This window comes from Tasmannia lanceolata, unplaced genomic scaffold, assembly GCF_043159265.1.
Source record: "Tasmannia lanceolata isolate RefF3 unplaced genomic scaffold, GAP_Taslan_0.1 ptg000003l, whole genome shotgun sequence".
NCBI classification, from domain to species: domain Eukaryota; kingdom Viridiplantae; phylum Streptophyta; class Magnoliopsida; order Canellales; family Winteraceae; genus Tasmannia; species Tasmannia lanceolata.
Genome location: NW_027518680.1, coordinates 30,780,987 through 30,803,448, shown reverse-complemented (window position 1 = coordinate 30,803,448; position 22,462 = coordinate 30,780,987). Strand labels below are relative to the sequence as shown.

General features: G+C 48.1%; 31 non-coding genes across 31 annotated transcripts; all 31 read right to left on the bottom strand.

Moving 5' to 3' along the window:
• Window positions 1-311: 311 nt before the first annotated feature.
• Window positions 312-430, bottom strand: LOC143871824 (5S ribosomal RNA). The gene has a single exon (XR_013246579.1). It is a non-coding gene; the product is annotated as a 5S ribosomal RNA (ribosomal RNA).
• A 597-nt stretch (window positions 431-1,027) lies between these two features.
• LOC143872956 (5S ribosomal RNA) lies at window positions 1,028-1,146 on the bottom strand. The gene has a single exon (XR_013247679.1). It is a non-coding gene; the product is annotated as a 5S ribosomal RNA (ribosomal RNA).
• Window positions 1,147-1,743: 597 nt separating this feature from the next.
• Window positions 1,744-1,862, bottom strand: LOC143871823 (5S ribosomal RNA). The gene has a single exon (XR_013246578.1). It is a non-coding gene; the product is annotated as a 5S ribosomal RNA (ribosomal RNA).
• Window positions 1,863-2,459: 597 nt separating this feature from the next.
• Window positions 2,460-2,578, bottom strand: LOC143871822 (5S ribosomal RNA). Its single transcript, XR_013246577.1, has one exon. It is a non-coding gene; the product is annotated as a 5S ribosomal RNA (ribosomal RNA).
• Window positions 2,579-3,175: 597 nt separating this feature from the next.
• LOC143871821 (5S ribosomal RNA) lies at window positions 3,176-3,294 on the bottom strand. The gene has a single exon (XR_013246575.1). It is a non-coding gene; the product is annotated as a 5S ribosomal RNA (ribosomal RNA).
• Window positions 3,295-3,891: 597 nt separating this feature from the next.
• On the bottom strand, window positions 3,892-4,010 carry LOC143873120 (5S ribosomal RNA). The gene has a single exon (XR_013247841.1). It is a non-coding gene; the product is annotated as a 5S ribosomal RNA (ribosomal RNA).
• Window positions 4,011-4,607: 597 nt separating this feature from the next.
• On the bottom strand, window positions 4,608-4,726 carry LOC143871820 (5S ribosomal RNA). Its single transcript, XR_013246574.1, has one exon. It is a non-coding gene; the product is annotated as a 5S ribosomal RNA (ribosomal RNA).
• Window positions 4,727-5,323: 597 nt separating this feature from the next.
• Window positions 5,324-5,442, bottom strand: LOC143874263 (5S ribosomal RNA). Its single transcript, XR_013248949.1, has one exon. It is a non-coding gene; the product is annotated as a 5S ribosomal RNA (ribosomal RNA).
• A 597-nt stretch (window positions 5,443-6,039) lies between these two features.
• Window positions 6,040-6,158, bottom strand: LOC143871819 (5S ribosomal RNA). Its single transcript, XR_013246573.1, has one exon. It is a non-coding gene; the product is annotated as a 5S ribosomal RNA (ribosomal RNA).
• A 597-nt stretch (window positions 6,159-6,755) lies between these two features.
• LOC143871818 (5S ribosomal RNA) lies at window positions 6,756-6,874 on the bottom strand. Its single transcript, XR_013246572.1, has one exon. It is a non-coding gene; the product is annotated as a 5S ribosomal RNA (ribosomal RNA).
• A 597-nt stretch (window positions 6,875-7,471) lies between these two features.
• Window positions 7,472-7,590, bottom strand: LOC143874398 (5S ribosomal RNA). Its single transcript, XR_013249079.1, has one exon. It is a non-coding gene; the product is annotated as a 5S ribosomal RNA (ribosomal RNA).
• A 597-nt stretch (window positions 7,591-8,187) lies between these two features.
• LOC143871815 (5S ribosomal RNA) lies at window positions 8,188-8,306 on the bottom strand. The gene has a single exon (XR_013246570.1). It is a non-coding gene; the product is annotated as a 5S ribosomal RNA (ribosomal RNA).
• A 597-nt stretch (window positions 8,307-8,903) lies between these two features.
• On the bottom strand, window positions 8,904-9,022 carry LOC143871814 (5S ribosomal RNA). The gene has a single exon (XR_013246569.1). It is a non-coding gene; the product is annotated as a 5S ribosomal RNA (ribosomal RNA).
• Window positions 9,023-9,619: 597 nt separating this feature from the next.
• Window positions 9,620-9,738, bottom strand: LOC143871813 (5S ribosomal RNA). The gene has a single exon (XR_013246568.1). It is a non-coding gene; the product is annotated as a 5S ribosomal RNA (ribosomal RNA).
• Window positions 9,739-10,335: 597 nt separating this feature from the next.
• Window positions 10,336-10,454, bottom strand: LOC143871812 (5S ribosomal RNA). The gene has a single exon (XR_013246567.1). It is a non-coding gene; the product is annotated as a 5S ribosomal RNA (ribosomal RNA).
• Window positions 10,455-11,052: 598 nt separating this feature from the next.
• LOC143871811 (5S ribosomal RNA) lies at window positions 11,053-11,171 on the bottom strand. The gene has a single exon (XR_013246566.1). It is a non-coding gene; the product is annotated as a 5S ribosomal RNA (ribosomal RNA).
• Window positions 11,172-11,768: 597 nt separating this feature from the next.
• LOC143874262 (5S ribosomal RNA) lies at window positions 11,769-11,887 on the bottom strand. Its single transcript, XR_013248948.1, has one exon. It is a non-coding gene; the product is annotated as a 5S ribosomal RNA (ribosomal RNA).
• A 598-nt stretch (window positions 11,888-12,485) lies between these two features.
• LOC143871810 (5S ribosomal RNA) lies at window positions 12,486-12,604 on the bottom strand. Its single transcript, XR_013246565.1, has one exon. It is a non-coding gene; the product is annotated as a 5S ribosomal RNA (ribosomal RNA).
• Window positions 12,605-13,201: 597 nt separating this feature from the next.
• LOC143871809 (5S ribosomal RNA) lies at window positions 13,202-13,320 on the bottom strand. The gene has a single exon (XR_013246564.1). It is a non-coding gene; the product is annotated as a 5S ribosomal RNA (ribosomal RNA).
• A 598-nt stretch (window positions 13,321-13,918) lies between these two features.
• On the bottom strand, window positions 13,919-14,037 carry LOC143871808 (5S ribosomal RNA). The gene has a single exon (XR_013246563.1). It is a non-coding gene; the product is annotated as a 5S ribosomal RNA (ribosomal RNA).
• A 597-nt stretch (window positions 14,038-14,634) lies between these two features.
• LOC143874261 (5S ribosomal RNA) lies at window positions 14,635-14,753 on the bottom strand. The gene has a single exon (XR_013248947.1). It is a non-coding gene; the product is annotated as a 5S ribosomal RNA (ribosomal RNA).
• A 597-nt stretch (window positions 14,754-15,350) lies between these two features.
• Window positions 15,351-15,469, bottom strand: LOC143871807 (5S ribosomal RNA). Its single transcript, XR_013246562.1, has one exon. It is a non-coding gene; the product is annotated as a 5S ribosomal RNA (ribosomal RNA).
• A 597-nt stretch (window positions 15,470-16,066) lies between these two features.
• LOC143871806 (5S ribosomal RNA) lies at window positions 16,067-16,185 on the bottom strand. The gene has a single exon (XR_013246561.1). It is a non-coding gene; the product is annotated as a 5S ribosomal RNA (ribosomal RNA).
• A 597-nt stretch (window positions 16,186-16,782) lies between these two features.
• LOC143874641 (5S ribosomal RNA) lies at window positions 16,783-16,901 on the bottom strand. Its single transcript, XR_013249314.1, has one exon. It is a non-coding gene; the product is annotated as a 5S ribosomal RNA (ribosomal RNA).
• Window positions 16,902-17,498: 597 nt separating this feature from the next.
• LOC143871803 (5S ribosomal RNA) lies at window positions 17,499-17,617 on the bottom strand. The gene has a single exon (XR_013246559.1). It is a non-coding gene; the product is annotated as a 5S ribosomal RNA (ribosomal RNA).
• A 597-nt stretch (window positions 17,618-18,214) lies between these two features.
• LOC143871802 (5S ribosomal RNA) lies at window positions 18,215-18,333 on the bottom strand. Its single transcript, XR_013246558.1, has one exon. It is a non-coding gene; the product is annotated as a 5S ribosomal RNA (ribosomal RNA).
• A 597-nt stretch (window positions 18,334-18,930) lies between these two features.
• LOC143874774 (5S ribosomal RNA) lies at window positions 18,931-19,049 on the bottom strand. Its single transcript, XR_013249444.1, has one exon. It is a non-coding gene; the product is annotated as a 5S ribosomal RNA (ribosomal RNA).
• Window positions 19,050-19,646: 597 nt separating this feature from the next.
• LOC143871801 (5S ribosomal RNA) lies at window positions 19,647-19,765 on the bottom strand. Its single transcript, XR_013246557.1, has one exon. It is a non-coding gene; the product is annotated as a 5S ribosomal RNA (ribosomal RNA).
• Window positions 19,766-20,362: 597 nt separating this feature from the next.
• LOC143871800 (5S ribosomal RNA) lies at window positions 20,363-20,481 on the bottom strand. The gene has a single exon (XR_013246556.1). It is a non-coding gene; the product is annotated as a 5S ribosomal RNA (ribosomal RNA).
• A 598-nt stretch (window positions 20,482-21,079) lies between these two features.
• LOC143871799 (5S ribosomal RNA) lies at window positions 21,080-21,198 on the bottom strand. The gene has a single exon (XR_013246555.1). It is a non-coding gene; the product is annotated as a 5S ribosomal RNA (ribosomal RNA).
• Window positions 21,199-21,795: 597 nt separating this feature from the next.
• Window positions 21,796-21,914, bottom strand: LOC143874259 (5S ribosomal RNA). The gene has a single exon (XR_013248945.1). It is a non-coding gene; the product is annotated as a 5S ribosomal RNA (ribosomal RNA).
• Window positions 21,915-22,462: the final 548 nt, after the last annotated feature.

Genomic DNA, 22,462 nt, shown 5'->3' with positions numbered 1-22,462 from the left:
CGGATTCATGACTCGCATCCACTAGTACACTCATCCGCTATAGCCTGTACGTCACTGAATCTAAACAAACCCCCGCTATAATTTGACCGCAAATGAAATGTCAGAACGAATTCCGTTTATCGAATCAAACGACACTATCACCCCGCCATAATAAAGACCGGACGTCTTTGAATTCACCATCCGGAAGAAAATAAAAAGATCCGAACCGAAACGTAGGAGGCGACGCACTAAACGTGCGTTTCAGTTCGCATCGATGTTCCAGAACCGAAAGATTGTTCGAAAAAAGTGGTAGATAGCCGAAAAAAGTGACAGGGGTGCAACACGAGGACTTCCCAGGAGGTCACCCATCCTAGTACTACTCTCGCCCAAGCACGCTTAACTTCGGAGTTCTGATGGGATCCAGTGCATTTGTGCTGGTATGATCGCACCCAGCATGCCTCTCCATTGTCAAAGTAATAAAGAGTTTCCACTCGGAGTGTCGTACGAAGTCCGTTTAAATAAAAGTGCGAAAAAATCCTGCTAGATGACATCGGATGGACGATCCGAGCATGTCGGGAAGCCGGATGACCGCTAGGGCTGTCATCGCGCGATGAATCTTCCCGAGTACCCTCGAATCAATATAAGAATCGCCACGATCTGACGGGCGGATCAAAAGTTATCGTCGGAACGATATTTGTGCACCAAGGGTAGCTCACGGCCAGTAAACACCTTCCGACCGGATTCATGACTCGCATCCACTAGTACACTCATCCGCTATAGCCTGTACGTCACTGAATCTAAACAAACCCCCGCTATAATTTGACTGCAAATGAAATGTCAGAACGAATTCCGTTTATCGAATCAAACGACACTATCACCCCGCCATAATAAAGACCGGACGTATTTGAATTCACCATCCGGAAGAAAATAAAAAGATCAGAACCGAAACGTAGGAGGCGTCGCACTAAACGTGCGTTTCAGTTCGCATCGATGTTCCAGAACCGAAAGATTGTTCGAAAAAAGTGGTAGATAGCCGAAAAAAGTGACAGGAGTGCAACACGAGGACTTCCCAGGAGGTCACCCATCCTAGTACTACTCTCGCCCAAGCACGCTTAACTTCGGAGTTCTGATGGGATCCAGTGCATTTGTGCTGGTATGATCGCACCCAGCATGCCTCTCCATTGTCAAAGTAATAAAGAGTTTCCACTCGCATTGTCGTACGAAGTCCGTTTAAATGAAAGTGCGAAAAAATCCTGCTAGATGACACCGGATGGACGATCCGAGCATGTCGGAAAGGCGAATTACAGCCAGGGCTGTCATCGCGCGATGAATCTTCCCGAGTACCCCCGAATCAATATAAGAATCGCCACGATCTGACGGGCGGATCAAAAGTTATCGTCGGAACGATATTTGTGCACCAAGGGTAGCTCACGGCTAGTAAACACCTTCCGACCGGATTCATGACTCGCATCCACTAGTACACTCATCCGCTATAGCCTGTACGTCACTGAATCTAAACAAACCCCCGCTATAATTTGACTGCAAATGAAATGTCAGAACGAATTCCGTTTATCGAATCAAACGACACTATCACCCCGCCATAATAAAGACCGGACGTATTTGAATTCACCATCCGGAAGAAAATAAAAAGATCCGAACCGAAACGTAGGAGGCGTCGCACTAAACGTGCGTTTCTGTTCGCATCGATGTTCCAGAACCGAAAGATTGTTCGAAAAAAGTGGTAGATAGCCGAAAAAAGTGACAGGGGTGCAACACGAGGACTTCCCAGGAGGTCACCCATCCTAGTACTACTCTCGCCCAAGCACGCTTAACTTCGGAGTTCTGATGGGATCCAGTGCATTTGTGCTGGTATGATCGCACCCAGCATGCCTGTCCATTGTCAAAGTACTAAAGAGTTTCCACTCGCATTGTCGTACGAAGTCCGTTTAAATGAAAGTGCGAAAAAATCCTGCTAGATGACACCGGATGGACGATCCGAGCATGTCGGGAAGCCGGATGACCGCCAAGGCCGTCATCGCGCGATTAATCTTCCCGAGTACCCCCGAATCAATATAAGAATCGCTACGATCTGACGGGCGGATCAAAAGTTATCGTCGGAGCGATATTTGTGCACCAAGGGTAGCTCACGGCCAGTAAACACCTTCCGACCGGATTCATGACTCGCATCCACTAGTACACTCATCCGCTATAGCCTGTACGTCACTGAATCTAAACAAACCCCCGCTATAATTTGACCGCAAATGAAATGTCAGAACGAATTCCGTTTATCGAATCAAACGACACTATCACCCCGCCATAATAAAGACCGGACGTCTTTGAATTCACCATCCGGAAGAAAATAAAACGATCCGAACCGAAACGTAGGAGGCGACGCACTAAACGTGCGTTTCATTTCGCATCGATGTTCCAGAACCGAAAGATTGTTCGAAAAAAGTGGTAGATAGCCGAAAAAAGTGACAGGGGTGCAACACGAGGACTTCCCAGGAGGTCACCCATCCTAGTACTACTCTCGCCCAAGCACGCTTAACTTCGGAGTTCTGATGGGATCCAGTGCATTTGTGCTGGTATGATCGCACCCAGCATGCCTCTCCATTGTCAAAGTACTAAAGAGTTTCCACTCGCATTGTCGTACGAAGTCCGTTTAAATGAAAGTGCGAAAAAATCCTGCCAGATGACACCGGATGGACGATCCGAGCATGTCGGGAAGCCGGATGACCGCCAGGGCTGTCATCGCGCGATTAATCTTCCCGAGTACCCCCGAATAAATATAAGAATCGCTACGATCTGACGGGCGGATCAAAAGTTATCGTCGGAACGATATTTGTGCACCAAGGGTAGCTCACGGCCAGTAAACACCTTCCGACCGGATTCATGACTCGCATCCACTAGTACACTCATCCGCTATAGCCTGTACGTCACTGAATCTAAACAAACCCCCGCTATAATTTGACTGCAAATGAAATGTCAGAACGAATTCCGTTTATCGAATCAAACGACACTATCACCCCGCCATAATAAAGACCGGACGTATTTGAATTCACCATCCGGAAGAAAATAAAAAGATCCGAACCGAAACGTAGGAGGCGTCGCACTAAACGTGCGTTTCAGTTCGCATCGATGTTCCAGAACCGAAAGATTGTTCGAAAAAAGTGGTAGATAGCCGAAAAAAGTGACAGGGGTGCAACACGAGGACTTCCCAGGAGGTCACCCATCCTAGTACTACTCTCGCCCAAGCACGCTTAACTTCGGAGTTCTGATGGGATCCAGTGCATTTGTGCTGGTATGATCGCACCCAGCATGCCTTTCCATTGTCAAAGTAATAAAGAGTTTCCACTCGCATTGTCGTACGAAGTCCGTTTAAATGAAAGTGCGAAAAAATCCTGCTAGATGACACCGGATGGACGATCCGAGCATGTCGGGAAGCCGGATGACCGCCAGGGCTGTCATCGCGCGATTAATCTTCCCGAGTACCCCCGAATCAATATAAGAATCGCTACGATCTGACGGGCGGATCAAAAGTTATCGTCGGAACGATATTTGTGCACCAAGGGTAGCTCACGGCCAGTAAACACCTTCCGACCGGATTCATGACTCGCATCCACTAGTACACTCATCCGCTATAGCCTGTACGTCACTGAATCTAAACAAACCCCCGCTATAATTTGACCGCAAATGAAATGTCAGAACGAATTCCGTTTATCGAATCAAACGACACTATCACCCCGCCATAATAAAGACCGGACGTCTTTGAATTCACCATCCGGAAGAAAATAAAAAGATCCGAACCGAAACGTAGGAGGCGACGCACTAAACGTGCGTTTCAGTTCGCATCGATGTTCCAGAACCGAAAGATTGTTCGAAAAAAGTGGTAGATAGCCGAAAAAAGTGACAGGGGTGCAACACGAGGACTTCCCAGGAGGTCACCCATCCTAGTACTACTCTCGCCCAAGCACGCTTAACTTCGGAGTTCTGATGGGATCCAGTGCATTTGTGCTGGTATGATCACACCCAGCATGCCTCTCCATTGTCAAAGTAATAAAGAGTTTCCACTCGCACTGTCGTACGAAGTCCGTTTAAATGAAAGTGCGAAAAAATCCTGCTAGATGACACCGGATGGACGATCCGAGCATGACGGGAAGCCGGATGACCGCCAGGGCTGTCATCGCGCGAAGAATCTTCCCGAGTACCCCCGAATCAATATAAGAATCGCCACGATCTGACGGGCGGATCAAAAGTTATCGTCGGAACGATATTTGTGCACCGAGGGTAGCTCACGGCCAGTAAACACCTTCCGACCGGATTCATGACTCGCATCCACTAGTACACTCATCCGCTATTGCCTGTACGTCACTGAATCTAAACAAACCCCCGCTATAATTTGACCGCAAATGAAATGTCAGAACGAATTCCGTTTATCGAATCAAACGACACTATCACCCCGCCATAATAAAGACCGGACGTATTTGAATTCACCATCCGGAAGAAAATAAAAAGATCGGAACCGAAACGTAGGAGGCGTCGCACTAAACGTGCGTTTCAGTTCGCATCGATGTTCCAGAACCGAAAGATTGTTCGAAAAAAGTGGTAGATAGCCGAAAAAAGTGACAGGGGTGCAACACGAGGACTTCCCAGGAGGTCACCCATCCTAGTACTACTCTCGCCCAAGCACGCTTAACTTCGGAGTTCTGATGGGATCCAGTGCATTTGTGCTGGTATGATCGCACCCAGCATGCCTCTCCATTGTCAAAGTAATAAAGAGTTTCCACTCGCACTGTCGTACGAAGTCCGTTTAAATGAAAGTGCGAAAAAATCCTGCTAGATGACACCGGATGGATGATCCGAGCATTTCGGGAAGCCGGATGACCGCCAGGGCTGTCATCGCGCGATGGATCTTCCCGAGTACCCCCGAATCAATATAAGAATCGCCACGATCTGACGGGCGGATCAAAAGTTATCGTCGGAACGATATTTGTGCACCAAGGGTAGCTCACGGCCAGTAAACACCTTCCGACCGGATTCATGACTCGCATCCACTAGTACAGTCATCCGCTATAGCCTGTACGTCACTGAATCTAAACAAACCCCCGCTATAATTTGACCGCAAATGAAATGTCAGAACGAATTCCGTTTATCGAATCAAACGACACTATCACCCCGCCATAATAAAGACCGGACGTGTTTGAATTCACCATCCGGAAGAAAATAAAAAGATCCGAACCGAAACGTAGGAGGCGACGCACTAAACGTGCGTTTCAGTTCGCATCGATGTTCCAGAACCGAAAGATTGTTCGAAAAAAGTGGTAGATAGCCGAAAAAAGTGACAGGGGTGCAACACGAGGACTTCCCAGGAGGTCACCCATCCTAGTACTACTCTCGCCCAAGCACGCTTAACTTCGGAGTTCTGATGGGAGCCAGTGCATTTGTGCTGGTATGATCGCACCCAGCATGCCTCTCCATTGTCAAAGTAATAAAGAGTTTCCACTCGCATTGTCGTACGAAGTCCGTTTAAATGAAAGTGCGAAAAAATCCTGCTAGATGACACCGGATGGACGATCCGAGCATGTCGGGAAGCCGGATGACCGCCAGGGCTGTCATCGCGCGATGAATCTTCCCGAGTACCCCCGAATCAATATAAGAATCGCTACGATCTGACGGGCGGATCAAAAGTTATCGTCGGAACGATATTTGTGCACCAAGGGTAGCTCACGGCTAGTAAACACCTTCCGACCGGATTCATGACTCGCATCCACTAGTACACTCATCCGCTATAGCCTGTACGTCACTGAATCTAAACAAACCCCCGCTATAATTTGACCGCAAATGAAATGTCAGAACGAATTCCGTTTATCGAATCAAACGACACTATCACCCCGCCATAATAAAGACCGGACGTCTTTGAATTCACCATCCGGAAGAAAATAAAAAGATCCGAACCGAAACGTAGGAGGCGACGCACTAAACGTGCGTTTCAGTTCGCATCGATGTTCCAGAACCGAAAGATTGTTCGAAAAAAGTGGTAGATAGCCGAAAAAAGTGACAGGGGTGCAACACGAGGACTTCCCAGGAGGTCACCCATCCTAGTACTACTCTCGCCCAAGCACGCTTAACTTCGGAGTTCTGATGGGATCCAGTGCATTTGTGCTGGTATGATCGCACCCAGCATGCCTCTCCATTGTCAAAGTAATAAAGAGTTTCCACTCGGATTGTCGTACGAAGTCCGTTTAAATAAAAGTGCGAAAAAATCCTGCTAGATGACATCGGATGGACGATCCGAGCATGTCGGGAAGCCGGATGACCGCTAGGGCTGTCATCGCGCGATGAATCTTCCCGAGTACCCTCGAATCAATATAAGAATCGCCACGATCTGACGGGCGGATCAAAAGTTATCGTCGGAACGATATTTGTGCACCAAGGGTAGCTCACGGCCAGTAAACACCTTCCGACCGGATTCATGACTCGCATCCACTAGTACACTCATCCGCTATAGCCTGTACGTCACTGAATCTAAACAAACCCCCGCTATAATTTGACTGCAAATGAAATGTCAGAACGAATTCCGTTTATCGAATCAAACGACACTATCACCCCGCCATAATAAAGACCGGACGTATTTGAATTCACCATCCGGAAGAAAATAAAAAGATCGGAACCGAAACGTAGGAGGCGTCGCACTAAACGTGCGTTTCAGTTCGCATCGATGTTCCAGAACCGAAAGATTGTTCGAAAAAAGTGGTAGATAGCCGAAAAAAGTGACAGGGGTGCAACACGAGGACTTCCCAGGAGGTCACCCATCCTAGTACTACTCTCGCCCAAGCACGCTTAACTTCGGAGTTCTGATGGGATCCAGTGCATTTGTGCTGGTATGATCGCACCCAGCATGCCTCTCCATTGTCAAAGTAATAAAGAGTTTCCACTCGCATTGTCGTACGAAGTCCGTTTAAATGAAAGTGCGACAAAATCCTGCTAGATGACACCGGATGGACGATCCGAGCATGTCGGAAAGGCGAATTACAGCCAGGGCTGTCATCGCGCGATGAATCTTCCCGAGTACCCCCGAATCAATATAAGAATCGCCACGATCTGACGGGCGGATCAAAAGTTATCGTCGGAACGATATTTGTGCACCAAGGGTAGCTCACGGCCAGTAAACACCTTCCGACCGGATTCATGACTCGCATCCACTAGTACACTCATCCGCTATAGCCTGTACGTCACTGAATCTAAACAAACCCCCGCTATAATTTGACTGCAAATGAAATGTCAGAACGAATTCCGTTTATCGAATCAAACGACACTATCACCCCGCCATAATAAAGACCGGACGTATTTGAATTCACCATCCGGAAGAAAATAAAAAGATCCGAACCGAAACGTAGGAGGCGTCGCACTAAACGTGCGTTTCAGTTCGCATCGATGTTCCAGAACCGAAAGATTGTTCGAAAAAAGTGGTAGATAGCCGAAAAAAGTGACAGGGGTGCAACACGAGGACTTCCCAGGAGGTCACCCATCCTAGTACTACTCTCGCCCAACCACGCTTAACTTCGGAGTTCTGATGGGATCCAGTGCATTTGTGCTGGTATGATCGCACCCAGCATGCCTGTCCATTGTCAAAGTACTAAAGAGTTTCCACTCGCATTGTCGTACGAAGTCCGTTTAAATGAAAGTGCGAAAAAATCCTGCTAGATGACACCGGATGGACGATCCGAGCATGTCGGGAAGCCGGATGACCGCCAAGGCTGTCATCGCGCGATTAATCTTCCCGAGTACCCCCGAATCAATATAAGAATCGCTACGATCTGACAGGCGGATCAAAAGTTATCGTCGGAGCGATATTTGTGCACCAAGGGTAGCTCACGGCCAGTAAACACCTTCCGACCGGATTCATGACTCGCATCCACTAGTACACTCATCCGCTATAGCCTGTACGTCACTGAATCTAAACAAACCCCCGCTATAATTTGACCGCAAATGAAATGTCAGAACGAATTCCGTTTATCGAATCAAACGACACTATCACCCCGCCATAATAAAGACCGGACGTCTTTGAATTCACCATCCGGAAGAAAATAAAACGATCCGAACCGAAACGTAGGAGGCGACGCACTAAACGTGCGTTTCATTTCGCATCGATGTTCCAGAACCGAAAGATTGTTCGAAAAAAGTGGTAGATAGCCGAAAAAAGTGACAGGGGTGCAACACGAGGACTTCCCAGGAGGTCACCCATCCTAGTACTACTCTCGCCCAAGCACGCTTAACTTCGGAGTTCTGATGGGATCCAGTGCATTTGTGCTGGTATGATCGCACCCAGCATGCCTCTCCATTGTCAAAGTACTAAAGAGTTTCCACTCGCATTGTCGTACGAAGTCCGTTTAAATGAAAGTGCGAAAAAATCCTGCCAGATGACACCGGATGGACGATCCGAGCATGTCGGGAAGCCGGATGACCGCCAGGGCTGTCATCGCGCGATTAATCTTCCCGAGTACCCCCGAATAAATATAAGAATCGCTACGATCTGACGGGCGGATCAAAAGTTATCGTCGGAACGATATTTGTGCACCAAGGGTAGCTCACGGCCAGTAAACACCTTCCGACCGGATTCATGACTCGCATCCACTAGTACACTCATCCGCTATAGCCTGTACGTCACTGAATCTAAACAAACCCCCGCTATAATTTGACTGCAAATGAAATGTCAGAACGAATTCCGTTTATCGAATCAAACGACACTATCACCCCGCCATAATAAAGACCGGACGTATTTGAATTCACCATCCGGAAGAAAATAAAAAGATCCGAACCGAAACGTAGGAGGCGTCGCACTAAACGTGCGTTTCAGTTCGCATCGATGTTCCAGAACCGAAAGATTGTTCGAAAAAAGTGGTAGATAGCCGAAAAAAGTGACAGGGGTGCAACACGAGGACTTCCCAGGAGGTCACCCATCCTAGTACTACTCTCGCCCAAGCACGCTTAACTTCGGAGTTCTGATGGGATCCAGTGCATTTGTGCTGGTATGATCGCACCCAGCATGCCTTTCCATTGTCAAAGTAATAAAGAGTTTCCACTCGCATTGTCGTACGAAGTCCGTTTAAATGAAAGTGCGAAAAAATCCTGCTATATGACACCGGATGGACGATCCGAGCATGTCGGGAATCCGGATGACCGCCAGGGCTGTCATCGCGCGATTAATCTTCCCGAGTACCCCCGAATCAATATAAGAATCGCTACGATCTGACGGGCGGATCAAAAGTTATCGTCGGAACGATATTTGTGCACCAAGGGTAGCTCACGGCCAGTAAACACCTTCCGACCGGATTCATGACTCGCATCCACTAGTACACTCATCCGCTATAGCCTGTACGTCACTGAATCTAAACAAACCCCCGCTATAATTTGACCGCAAATGAAATGTCAGAACGAATTCCGTTTATCGAATCAAACGACACTATCACCCCGCCATAATAAAGACCGGACGTCTTTGAATTCACCATCCGGAAGAAAATAAAAAGATCCGAACCGAAACGTAGGAGGCGACGCACTAAACGTGCGTTTCAGTTCGCATCGATGTTCCAGAACCGAAAGATTGTTCGAAAAAAGTGGTAGATAGCCGAAAAAAGTGACAGGGGTGCAACACGAGGACTTCCCAGGAGGTCACCCATCCTAGTACTACTCTCGCCCAAGCACGCTTAACTTCGGAGTTCTGATGGGATCCAGTGCATTTGTGCTGGTATGATCGCACCCAGCATGCCTCTCCATTGTCAAAGTAATAAAGAGTTTCCACTCGCACTGTCGTACGAAGTCCGTTTAAATGAAAGTGCGAAAAAATCCTGCTAGATGACACCGGATGGACGATCCGAGCATGACGGGAAGCCGGATGACCGCCAGGGCTGTCATCGCGCGAAGAATCTTCCCGAGTACCCCCGAATCAATATAAGAATCGCCACGATCTGACGGGCGGATCAAAAGTTATCGTCGGAACGATATTTGTGCACCAAGGGTAGCTCACGGCCAGTAAACACCTTCCGACCGGATTCATGACTCGCATCCACTAGTACACTCATCCGCTATTGCCTGTACGTCACTGAATCTAAACAAACCCCCGCTATAATTTGACCGCAAATGAAATGTCAGAACGAATTCCGTTTATCGAATCAAACGACACTATCACCCCGCCATAATAAAGACCGGACGTATTTTAATTCACCATCCGGAAGAAAATAAAAAGATCGGAACCGAAACGTAGGAGGCGTCGCACTAAACGTGCGTTTCAGTTCGCATCGATGTTCCAGAACCGAAAGATTGTTCGAAAAAAGTGGTAGATAGCCGAAAAAAGTGACAGGGGTGCAACACGAGGACTTCCCAGGAGGTCACCCATCCTAGTACTACTCTCGCCCAAGCACGCTTAACTTCGGAGTTCTGATGGGATCCAGTGCATTTGTGCTGGTATGATCGCACCCAGCATGCCTCTCCATTGTCAAAGTAATAAAGAGTTTCCACTCGCATTGTCGTACGAAGTCCGTTTAAATGAAAGTGCGAAAAAATCCTGCTAGATGACACCGGATGGACGATCCGAGCATGTCGGAAAGGCGAATTACCGCCAGGGCTGTCATCGCGCGATCAATCTTCCCGAGTACCCCCGAATCAATATAAGAATCGCCACGATCTGACGGGCGGATCAAAAGTTATCGTCGGAACGATATTTGTGCACCAAGGGTAGCTCACGGCCAGTAAACACCTTCCGACCGGATTCATGACTCGCATCCACTAGTACACTCATCCGCTATAGCCTGTACGTCACTGAATCTGAACAAACCCCCGCTATAATTTGACCGCAAATGAAATGTCAGAACGAATTCCGTTTATCGAATCAAACGACACTATCACCCCGCCATAATAAAGACCGGACGTATTTGAATTCACCATCCGGAAGAAAATAAAAAGATCCGAACCGAAACGTAGGAGGCGACGCACTAAACGTGCGTTTCAGTTCGCATCGATGTTCCAGAACCGAAAGATTGTTCGAAAAAAAGTGGTAGATAGCCGAAAAAAGTGACAGGGGTGCAACACGAGGACTTCCCAGGAGGTCACCCATCCTAGTACTACTCTCGCCCAAGCACGCTTAACTTCGGAGTTCTGATGGGATCCAGTGCATTTGTGCTGGTATGATCGCACCCAGCATGCCTCTCCATTGTCAAAGTAATAAAGAGTTTCCACTCGCACTGTCGTACGAAGTCCGTTTAAATGAAAGTGCGAAAAAATCCTGCTAGATGACACCGGATGGACGATCCGAGCATTTCGGGAAGCCGGATGACCGCCAGGGCTGTCATCGCGCGATGGATCTTCCCGAGTACCCCCGAATCAATATAAGAATCGCCACGATCTGACGGGCGGATCAAAAGTTATCGTCGGAACGATATTTGTGCACCAAGGGTAGCTCACGGCCAGTAAACACCTTCCGACCGGATTCATGACTCGCATCCACTAGTACACTCATCCGCTATAGCCTGTACGTCACTGAATCTAAACAAACCCCCGCTATAATTTGACCGCAAATGAAATGTCAGAACGAATTCCGTTTATCGAATCAAACGACACTATCACCCCGCCATAATAAAGACCGGACGTGTTTGAATTCACCATCCGGAAGAAAATAAAAAGATCCGAACCGAAACGTAGGAGGCGACGCACTAAACGTGCGTTTCAGTTCGCATCGATGTTCCAGAACCGAAAGATTGTTCGAAAAAAGTGGTAGATAGCCGAAAAAAGTGACAGGGGTGCAACACGAGGACTTCCCAGGAGGTCACCCATCCTAGTACTACTCTCGCCCAAGCACGCTTAACTTCGGAGTTCTGATGGGAGCCAGTGCATTTGTGCTGGTATGATCGCACCCAGCATGCCTCTCCATTGTCAAAGTAATAAAGAGTTTCCACTCGCATTGTCGTACGAAGTCCGTTTAAATGAAAGTGCGAAAAAATCCTGCTAGATGACACCGGATGGACGATCCGAGCATGTCGGGAAGCCGGATGACCGCCAGGGCTGTCATCGCGCGATGAATCTTCCCGAGTACCCCCGAATCAATATAAGAATCGCTACGATCTGACGGGCGGATCAAAAGTTATCGTCGGAACGATATTTGTGCACCAAGGGTAGCTCACGGCCAGTAAACACCTTCCGACCGGATTCATGACTCGCATCCACTAGTACACTCATCCGCTATAGCCTGTACGTCACTGAATCTGAACAAACCCCCGCTATAATTTGACCGCAAATGAAATGTCAGAACGAATTCCGTTTATCGAATCAAACGACACTATCACCCCGCCATAATAAAGACCGGACGTATTTGAATTCACCATCCGAAAGAAAATAAAAAGATCCGAACCGAAACGTAGGAGGCGACGCACTAAACGTGCGTTTCAGTTCGCATCGATGTTCCAGAACCGAAAGATTGTTCGAAAAAAAGTGGTAGATAGCCGAAAAAAGTGACAGGGGTGCAACACGAGGACTTCCCAGGAGGTCACCCATCCTAGTACTACTCTCGCCCAAGCACGCTTAACTTCGGAGTTCTGATGGGATCCAGTGCATTTGTGCTGGTATGATCGCACCCAGCATGCCTCTCCATTGTCAAAGTAATAAAGAGTTTCCACTCGCACTGTCGTACGAAGTCCGTTTAAATGAAAGTGCGAAAAAATCCTGCTAGATGACACCGGATGGACGATCCGAGCATGTCGGGAAGCCGGATGACCGCCAGGGCTGTCATCGCGCGAAGAATCTTCCCGAGTACCCCCGAATCAATATAAGAATCGCCACGATCTGACGGGCGGATCAAAAGTTATCGTCGGAACGATATTTGTGCACCAAGGGTAGCTCACGGCCAGTAAACACCTTCCGACCGGATTCATGACTCGCATCCACTAGTACACTCATCCGCTATTGCCTGTACGTCACTGAATCTAAACAAACCCCCGCTATAATTTGACCGCAAATGAAATGTCAGAACGAATTCCGTTTATCGAATCAAACGACACTATCACCCCGCCATAATAAAGACCGGACGTATTTTAATTCACCATCCGGAAGAAAATAAAAAGATCGGAACCGAAACGTAGGAGGCGTCGCACTAAACGTGCGTTTCAGTTCGCATCGATGTTCCAGAACCGAAAGATTGTTCGAAAAAAGTGGTAGATAGCCGAAAAAAGTGACAGGGGTGCAACACGAGGACTTCCCAGGAGGTCACCCATCCTAGTACTACTCTCGCCCAAGCACGCTTAACTTCGGAGTTCTGATGGGATCCAGTGCATTTGTGCTGGTATGATCGCACCCAGCATGCCTCTCCATTGTCAAAGTAATAAAGAGTTTCCACTCGCATTGTCGTACGAAGTCCGTTTAAATGAAAGTGCGAAAAAATCCTGCTAGATGACACCGGATGGACGATCCGAGCATGTCGGAAAGGCGAATTACCGCCAGGGCTGTCATCGCGCGATGAATCTTCCCGAGTACCCCCGAATCAATATAAGAATCGCCACGATCTGACGGGCGGATCAAAAGTTATCGTCGGAACGATATTTGTGCACCAAGGGTAGCTCACGGCCAGTAAACACCTTCCGACCGGATTCATGACTCGCATCCACTAGTACACTCATCCGCTATAGCCTGTACGTCACTGAATCTGAACAAACCCCCGCTATAATTTGACCGCAAATGAAATGTCAGAACGAATTCCGTTTATCGAATCAAACGACACTATCACCCCGCCATAATAAAGACCGGACGTATTTGAATTCACCATCCGGAAGAAAATAAAAAGATCCGAACCGAAACGTAGGAGGCGACGCACTAAACGTGCGTTTCAGTTCGCATCGATGTTCCAGAACCGAAAGATTGTTCGAAAAAAAGTGGTAGATAGCCGAAAAAAGTGACAGGGGTGCAACACGAGGACTTCCCAGGAGGTCACCCATCCTAGTACTACTCTCGCCCAAGCACGCTTAACTTCGGAGTTCTGATGGGATCCAGTGCATTTGTGCTGGTATGATCGCACCCAGCATGCCTCTCCATTGTCAAAGTAATAAAGAGTTTCCACTCGCACTGTCGTACGAAGTCCGTTTAAATGAAAGTGCGAAAAAATCCTGCTAGATGACACCGGATGGATGATCCGAGCATTTCGGGAAGCCGGATGACCGCCAGGGCTGTCATCGCGCGATGGATCTTCCCGAGTACCCCCGAATCAATATAAGAATCGCCACGATCTGACGGGCGGATCAAAAGTTATCGTCGGAACGATATTTGTGCACCAAGGGTAGCTCACGGCCAGTAAACACCTTCCGACCGGATTCATGACTCGCATCCACTAGTACAGTCATCCGCTATAGCCTGTACGTCACTGAATCTAAACAAACCCCCGCTATAATTTGACCGCAAATGAAATGTCAGAACGAATTCCGTTTATCGAATCAAACGACACTATCACCCCGCCATAATAAAGACCGGACGTGTTTGAATTCACCATCCGGAAGAAAATAAAAAGATCCGAACCGAAACGTAGGAGGCGACGCACTAAACGTGCGTTTCAGTTCGCATCGATGTTCCAGAACCGAAAGATTGTTCGAAAAAAGTGGTAGATAGCCGAAAAAAGTGACAGGGGTGCAACACGAGGACTTCCCAGGAGGTCACCCATCCTAGTACTACTCTCGCCCAAGCACGCTTAACTTCGGAGTTCTGATGGGAGCCAGTGCATTTGTGCTGGTATGATCGCACCCAGCATGCCTCTCCATTGTCAAAGTAATAAAGAGTTTCCACTCGCATTGTCGTACGAAGTCCGTTTAAATGAAAGTGCGAAAAAATCCTGCTAGATGACACCGGATGGACGATCCGAGCATGTCGGGAAGCCGGATGACCGCCAGGGCTGTCATCGCGCGATGAATCTTCCCGAGTACCCCCGAATCAATATAAGAATCGCTACGATCTGACGGGCGGATCAAAAGTTATCGTCGGAACGATATTTGTGCACCAAGGGTAGCTCACGGCTAGTAAACACCTTCCGACCGGATTCATGACTCGCATCCACTAGTACACTCATCCGCTATAGCCTGTACGTCACTGAATCTAAACAAACCCCCGCTATAATTTGACCGCAAATGAAATGTCAGAACGAATTCCGTTTATCGAATCAAACGACACTATCACCCCGCCATAATAAAGACCGGACGTCTTTGAATTCACCATCCGGAAGAAAATAAAAAGATCCGAACCGAAACGTAGGAGGCGACGCACTAAACGTGCGTTTCAGTTCGCATCGATGTTCCAGAACCGAAAGATTGTTCGAAAAAAGTGGTAGATAGCCGAAAAAAGTGACAGGGGTGCAACACGAGGACTTCCCAGGAGGTCACCCATCCTAGTACTACTCTCGCCCAAGCACGCTTAACTTCGGAGTTCTGATGGGATCCAGTGCATTTGTGCTGGTATGATCGCACCCAGCATGCCTCTCCATTGTCAAAGTAATAAAGAGTTTCCACTCGCACTGTCGTACGAAGTCCGTTTAAATGAAAGTGCGAAAAAATCCTGCTAGATGACACCGGATGGACGATCCGGCATGTCGGGAAGCCGGATGACCGCCAAGGCTGTCATCGCGAGAAGAATCTTCCCGAGTACCCCCGAATCAATATAAGAATCGCCACGATCTGACGGGCGGATCAAAAGTTATCGTCGGAACGATATTTGTGCACCAAGGGTAGCTCACGGCCAGTAAACACCTTCCGACCGGATTCATGACTCGCATCCACTAGTACACTCATCCGCTATAGCCTGTACGTCACTGAATCTGAACAAACCCCCGCTATAATTTGACCGCAAATGAAATGTCAGAACGAATTCCGTTTATCGAATCAAACGACACTATCACCCCGCCATAATAAAGACCGGACGTATTTGAATTCACCATCCGGAAGAAAATAAAAAGATCCGAACCGAAACGTAGGAGGCGACGCACTAAACGTGCGTTTCAGTTCGCATCGATGTTCCAGAACCGAAAGATTGTTCGAAAAAAAGTGGTAGATAGCCGAAAAAAGTGACAGGGGTGCAACACGAGGACTTCCCAGGAGGTCACCCATCCTAGTACTACTCTCGCCCAAGCACGCTTAACTTCGGAGTTCTGATGGGATCCAGTGCATTTGTGCTGGTATGATCGCACCCAGCATGCCTCTCCATTGTCAAAGTAATAAAGAGTTTCCACTCGCACTGTCGTACGAAGTCCGTTTAAATGAAAGTGCGAAAAAATCCTGCTAGATGACACCGGATGGACGATCCGAGCATGTCGGGAAGCCGGATGACCGCCAGGGCTGTCATCGCGCGATGGATCTTCCCGAGTACCCCCGAATCAATATAAGAATCGCCACGATCTGACGGGCGGATCAAAAGTTATCGTCGGAACAATATTTGTGCACCAAGGGTAGCTCACGGCCAGTAAACACCTTCCGACCGGATTCATGACTCGCATCCACTAGTACACTCATCCGCTATAGCCTGTACGTCACTGAATCTAAACAAACCCCCGCTATAATTTGACCGCAAATGAAATGTCAGAACGAATTCCGTTTATCGAATCAAACGACACTATCACCCCGCCATAATAAAGACCGGACGTGTTTGAATTCACCATCCGGAAGAAAATAAAAAGATCCGAACCGAAACGTAGGAGGCGACGCACTAAACGTGCGTTTCAGTTCGCATCGATGTTCCAGAACCGAAAGATTGTTCGAAAAAAGTGGTAGATAGCCGAAAAAAGTGACAGGGGTGCAACACGAGGACTTCCCAGGAGGTCACCCATCCTAGTACTACTCTCGCCCAAGCACGCTTAACTTCGGAGTTCTGATGGGAGCCAGTACATTTGTGCTGGTATGATCGCACCCAGCATGCCTCTCCATTGTCAAAGTAATAAAGAGTTTCCACTCGCATTGTCGTACGAAGTCCGTTTAAATGAAAGTGCGAAAAAATCCTGCTAGATGACACCGGATGGACGATCCGAGCATGTCGGGAAGCCGGATGACCGCCAGGGCTGTCATCGCGCGATGAATCTTCCCGAGTACCCCCGAATCAACATAAGAATCGCTACGATCTGACGGGCGGATCAAAAGTTATCGTCGGAACGATATTTGTGCACCAAGGGTAGCTCACGGCCAGTAAACACCTTCCGACCGGATTCATGACTCGCATCCACTAGTACACTCATCCGCTATAGCCTGTACGTCACTGAATCTAAACAAAACCCCGCTATAATTTGACCGCAAATGAAATGTCAGAACGAATTCCGTTTATCGAATCAAACGACACTATCACCCCGCCATAATAAAGACCGGACGTCTTTGAATTCACCATCCGGAAGAAAATAAAAAGATCCGAACCGAAACGTAGGAGGCGACGCACTAAACGTGCGTTTCAGTTCGCATCGATGTTCCAGAACCGAAAGATTGTTCGAAAAAAGAGGTAGATAGCCGAAAAAAGTGACAGGGGTGCAACACGAGGACTTCCCAGGAGGTCACCCATCCTAGTACTACTCTCGCCCAAGCACGCTTAACTTCGGAGTTCTGATGGGATCCAGTGCATTTGTGCTGGTATGATCGCACCCAGCATGCCTCTCCATTGTCAAAGTAATAAAGAGTTTCCACTCGCACTGTCGTACGAAGTCCGTTTAAATGAAAGTGCGAAAAAATCCTGCTAGATGACACCGGATGGACGATCCGAGCATGTCGGGAAGCCGGATGACCGCCAAGGCTGTCATCGCGCGAAGAATCTTCCCGAGTACCCCCGAATCAATATAAGAATCGCCACGATCTGACGGGCGGATCAAAAGTTATCGTCGGAACGATATTTGTGCACCAAGGGTAGCTCACGGCCAGTAAACACCTTCCGACCGGATTCATGACTCGCATCCACTAGTACACTCATCCGCTATTGCCTGTACGTCACTGAATCTAAACAAACCCCCGCTATAATTTGACCGCAAATGAAATGTCAGAACGAATTCCGTTTATCGAATCAAACGACACTATCACCCCGCCATAATAAAGACCGGACGTATTTTAATTCACCATCCGGAAGAAAATAAAAAGATCGGAACCGAAACGTAGGAGGCGTCGCACTAAACGTGCGTTTCAGTTCGCATCGATGTTCCAGAACCGAAAGATTGTTCGAAAAAAGTGGTAGATAGCCGAAAAAAGTGACAGGGGTGCAACACGAGGACTTCCCAGGAGGTCACCCATCCTAGTACTACTCTCGCCCAAGCACGCTTAACTTCGGAGTTCTGATGGGATCCAGTGCATTTGTGCTGGTATGATCGCACCCAGCATGCCTCTCCATTGTCAAAGTAATAAAGAGTTTCCACTCGCACTGTCGTACGAAGTCCGTTTAAATGAAAGTGCGAAAAAATCCTGCTAGATGACACCGGATGGACGATCCGAGCATGTCGGGAAGCCGGATGACCGCCAGGGCTGTCATCGCGCGATGGATCTTCCCGAGTACCCCCGAATCAATATAAGAATCGCTACGATCTGACGGGCGGATCAAAAGTTATCGTCGGAACGATATTTGTGCACCAAGGGTAGCTCACGGCCAGTAAACACCTTCCGACCGGATTCATGACTCGCATCCACTAGTACACTCATCCGCTATAGCCTGTACGTCACTGAATCTAAACAAACCCCCGCTATAATTTGACCGCAAATGAAATGTCAGAACGAATTCCGTTTATCGAATCAAACGACACTATCACCCGGCCATAATAAAGACCGGACGTGTTTGAATTCACCATCCGGAAGAAAATAAAAAGATCCAAACCGAAACGTAGGAGGCGACGCACTAAACGTGCGTTTCAGTTCGCATCGATGTTCCAGAACCGAAAGATTGTTCGAAAAAAGTGGTAGATAGCCGAAAAAAGTGACAGGGGTGCAACACGAGGACTTCCCAGGAGGTCACCCATCCTAGTACTACTCTCGCCCAAGCACGCTTAACTTCGAAGTTCTGATGGGAGCCAGTGCATTTGTGCTGGTATGATCGCACCCAGCATGCCTCTCCATTGTCAAAGTAATAAAGAGTTTCCACTCGCATTGTCGTACGAAGTCCGTTTAAATGAAAGTGCGAAAAAATCCTGCTAGATGACACCGGATGGACGATCCGAGCATGTCGGGAAGCCGGATGACCGCCAGGGCTGTCATCGCGCGATGAATCTTCCCGAGTACCCCCGAATCAATATAAGAATCGCTACGATCTGACGGGCGGATCAAAAGTTATCGTCGGAACGATATTTGTGCACCAAGGGTAGCTCACGGCCAGTAAACACCTTCCGACCGGATTCATGACTCGCATCCACTAGTACACTCATCCGCTATAGCCTGTACGTCACTGAATCTGAACAAACCCCCGCTATAATTTGACCGCAAATGAAATGTCAGAACGAATTCCGTTTATCGAATCAAACGACACTATCACCCCGCCATAATAAAGACCGGACGTCTTTGAATTCACCATCCGGAAGAAAATAAAAAGATCCGAACCGAAACGTAGGAGGCGACGCACTAAACGTGCGTTTCAGTTCGCATCGATGTTCCAGAACCGAAAGATTGTTCGAAAAAAGTGGTAGATAGCCGAAAAAAGTGACAGGGGTGCAACACGAGGACTTCCCAGGAGGTCACCCATCCTAGTACTACTCTCGCCCAAGCACGCTTAACTTCGGAGTTCTGATGGGATCCAGTGCATTTGTGCTGGTATGATCGCACCCAGCATGCCTCTCCATTGTCAAAGTAATAAAGAGTTTCCACTCGCACTGTCGTACGAAGTCCGTTTAAATGAAAGTGCGAAAAAATCCTGCTAGATGACACCGGATGGACGATCCGAGCATGTCGGGAAGCCGGATGACCGCCAAGGCTGTCATCGCGCGAAGAATCTTCCCGAGTACCCCCGAATCAATATAAGAATCGCCACGATCTGACGGGCGGATCAAAAGTTATCGTCGGAACGATATTTGTGCACCAAGGGTAGCTCACGGCCAGTAAACACCTTCCGACCGGATTCATGACTCGCATCCACTAGTACACTCATCCGCTATTGCCTGTACGTCACTGAATCTAAACAAACCCCCGCTATAATTTGACCGCAAATGAAATGTCAGAACGAATTCCGTTTATCGAATCAAACGACACTATCACCCCGCCATAATAAAGACCGGACGTATTTTAATTCACCATCCGGAAGAAAATAAAAAGATCGGAACCGAAACGTAGGAGGCGTCGCACTAAACGTGCGTTTCAGTTCGCATCGATGTTCCAGAACCGAAAGATTGTTCGAAAAAAGTGGTAGATAGCCGAAAAAAGTGACAGGGGTGCAACACGAGGACTTCCCAGGAGGTCACCCATCCTAGTACTACTCTCGCCCAAGCACGCTTAACTTCGGAGTTCTGATGGGATCCAGTGCATTTGTGCTGGTATGATCGCACCCAGCATGCCTCTCCATTGTCAAAGTAATAAAGAGTTTCCACTCGCATTGTCGTACGAAGTCCGTTTAAATGAAAGTGCGAAAAAATCCTGCTAGATGACACCGGATGGACGATCCGAGCATGTCGGAAAGGCGAATTACCGCCAGGGCTGTCATTGCGCGATGAATCTTCCCGAGTACCCCCGAATCAATATAAGAATCGCCACGATCTGACGGGCGGATCAAAAGTTATCGTCGGAACGATATTTGTGCACCAAGGGTAGCTCACGGCCAGTAAACACCTTCCGACCGGATTCATGACTCGCATCCACTAGTACACTCATCCGCTATAGCCTGTACGTCACTGAATCTGAACAAACCCCCGCTATAATTTGACCGCAAATGAAATGTCAGAACGAATTCCGTTTATCGAATCAAACGACACTATCACCCCGCCATAATAAAGACCGGACGTATTTGAATTCACCATCCGGAAGAAAATAAAAAGATCCGAACCGAAACGTAGGAGGCGACGCACTAAACGTGCGTTTCAGTTCGCATCGATGTTCCAGAACCGAAAGATTGTTCGAAAAAAAGTGGTAGATAGCCGAAAAAAGTGACAGGGGTGCAACACGAGGACTTCCCAGGAGGTCACCCATCCTAGTACTACTCTCGCCCAAGCACGCTTAACTTCGGAGTTCTGATGGGATCCAGTGCATTTGTGCTGGTATGATCGCACCCAGCATGCCTCTCCATTGTCAAAGTAATAAAGAGTTTCCACTCGCACTGTCGTACGAAGTCCGTTTAAATGAAAGTGCGAAAAAATCCTGCTAGATGACACCGGATGGACGATCCGAGCATGTCGGGAAGCCGGATGACCGCCAGGGCTGTCATTGCGCGATGGATCTTCCCGAGTACCCCCGAATCAATATAAGAATCGCCACGATCTGACGGGCGGATCAAAAGTTATCGTCGGAACGATATTTGTGCACCAAGGGTAGCTCACGGCCAGTAAACACCTTCCGACCGGATTCATGACTCGCATCCACTAGTACACTCATCCGCTATAGCCTGTACGTCACTGAATCTAAACAAACCCCCGCTATAATTTGACCGCAAATGAAATGTCAGAACGAATTCCGTTTATCGAATCAAACGACACTATCACCCCGCCATAATAAAGACCGGACGTGTTTGAATTCACCATCCGGAAGAAAATAAAAAGATCCGAACCGAAACGTAGGAGGCGACGCACTAAACGTGCGTTTCAGTTCGCATCGATGTTCCAGAACCGAAAGATTGTTCGAAAAAAGTGGTAGATAGCCGAAAAAAGTGACAGGGGTGCAACACGAGGACTTCCCAGGAGGTCACCCATCCTAGTACTACTCTCGCCCAAGCACGCTTAACTTCGGAGTTCTGATGGGAGCCAGTGCATTTGTGCTGGTATGATCGCACCCAGCATGCCTCTCCATTGTCAAAGTAATAAAGAGTTTCCACTCGCATTGTCGTACGAAGTTCGTTTAAATGAAAGTGCGAAAAAATCCTGCTAGATGACACCGGATGGACGATCCGAGCATGTCGGGAAGCCGGATGACCGCCACGGCTGTCATCGCGCGATGAATCTTCCCGAGTACCCCCGAATCAATATAAGAATCGCTACGATCTGACGGGCGGATCAAAAGTTATCGTCGGAACGATATTTGTGCACCAAGGGTAGCTCACGGCCAGTAAACACCTTCCGACCGGATTCATGACTCGCATCCACTAGTACACTCATCCGCTATAGCCTGTACGTCACTGAATCTAAACAAACCCCCGCTATAATTTGACCGCAAATGAAATGTCAGAACGAATTCCGTTTATCGAATCAAACGACACTATCACCCCGCCATAATAAAGACCGGACGTGTTTGAATTCACCATCCGGAAGAAAATAAAAAGATCCGAACCGAAACGTAGGAGGCGACGCACTAAACGTGCGTTTCAGTTCGCATAGATGTTCCAG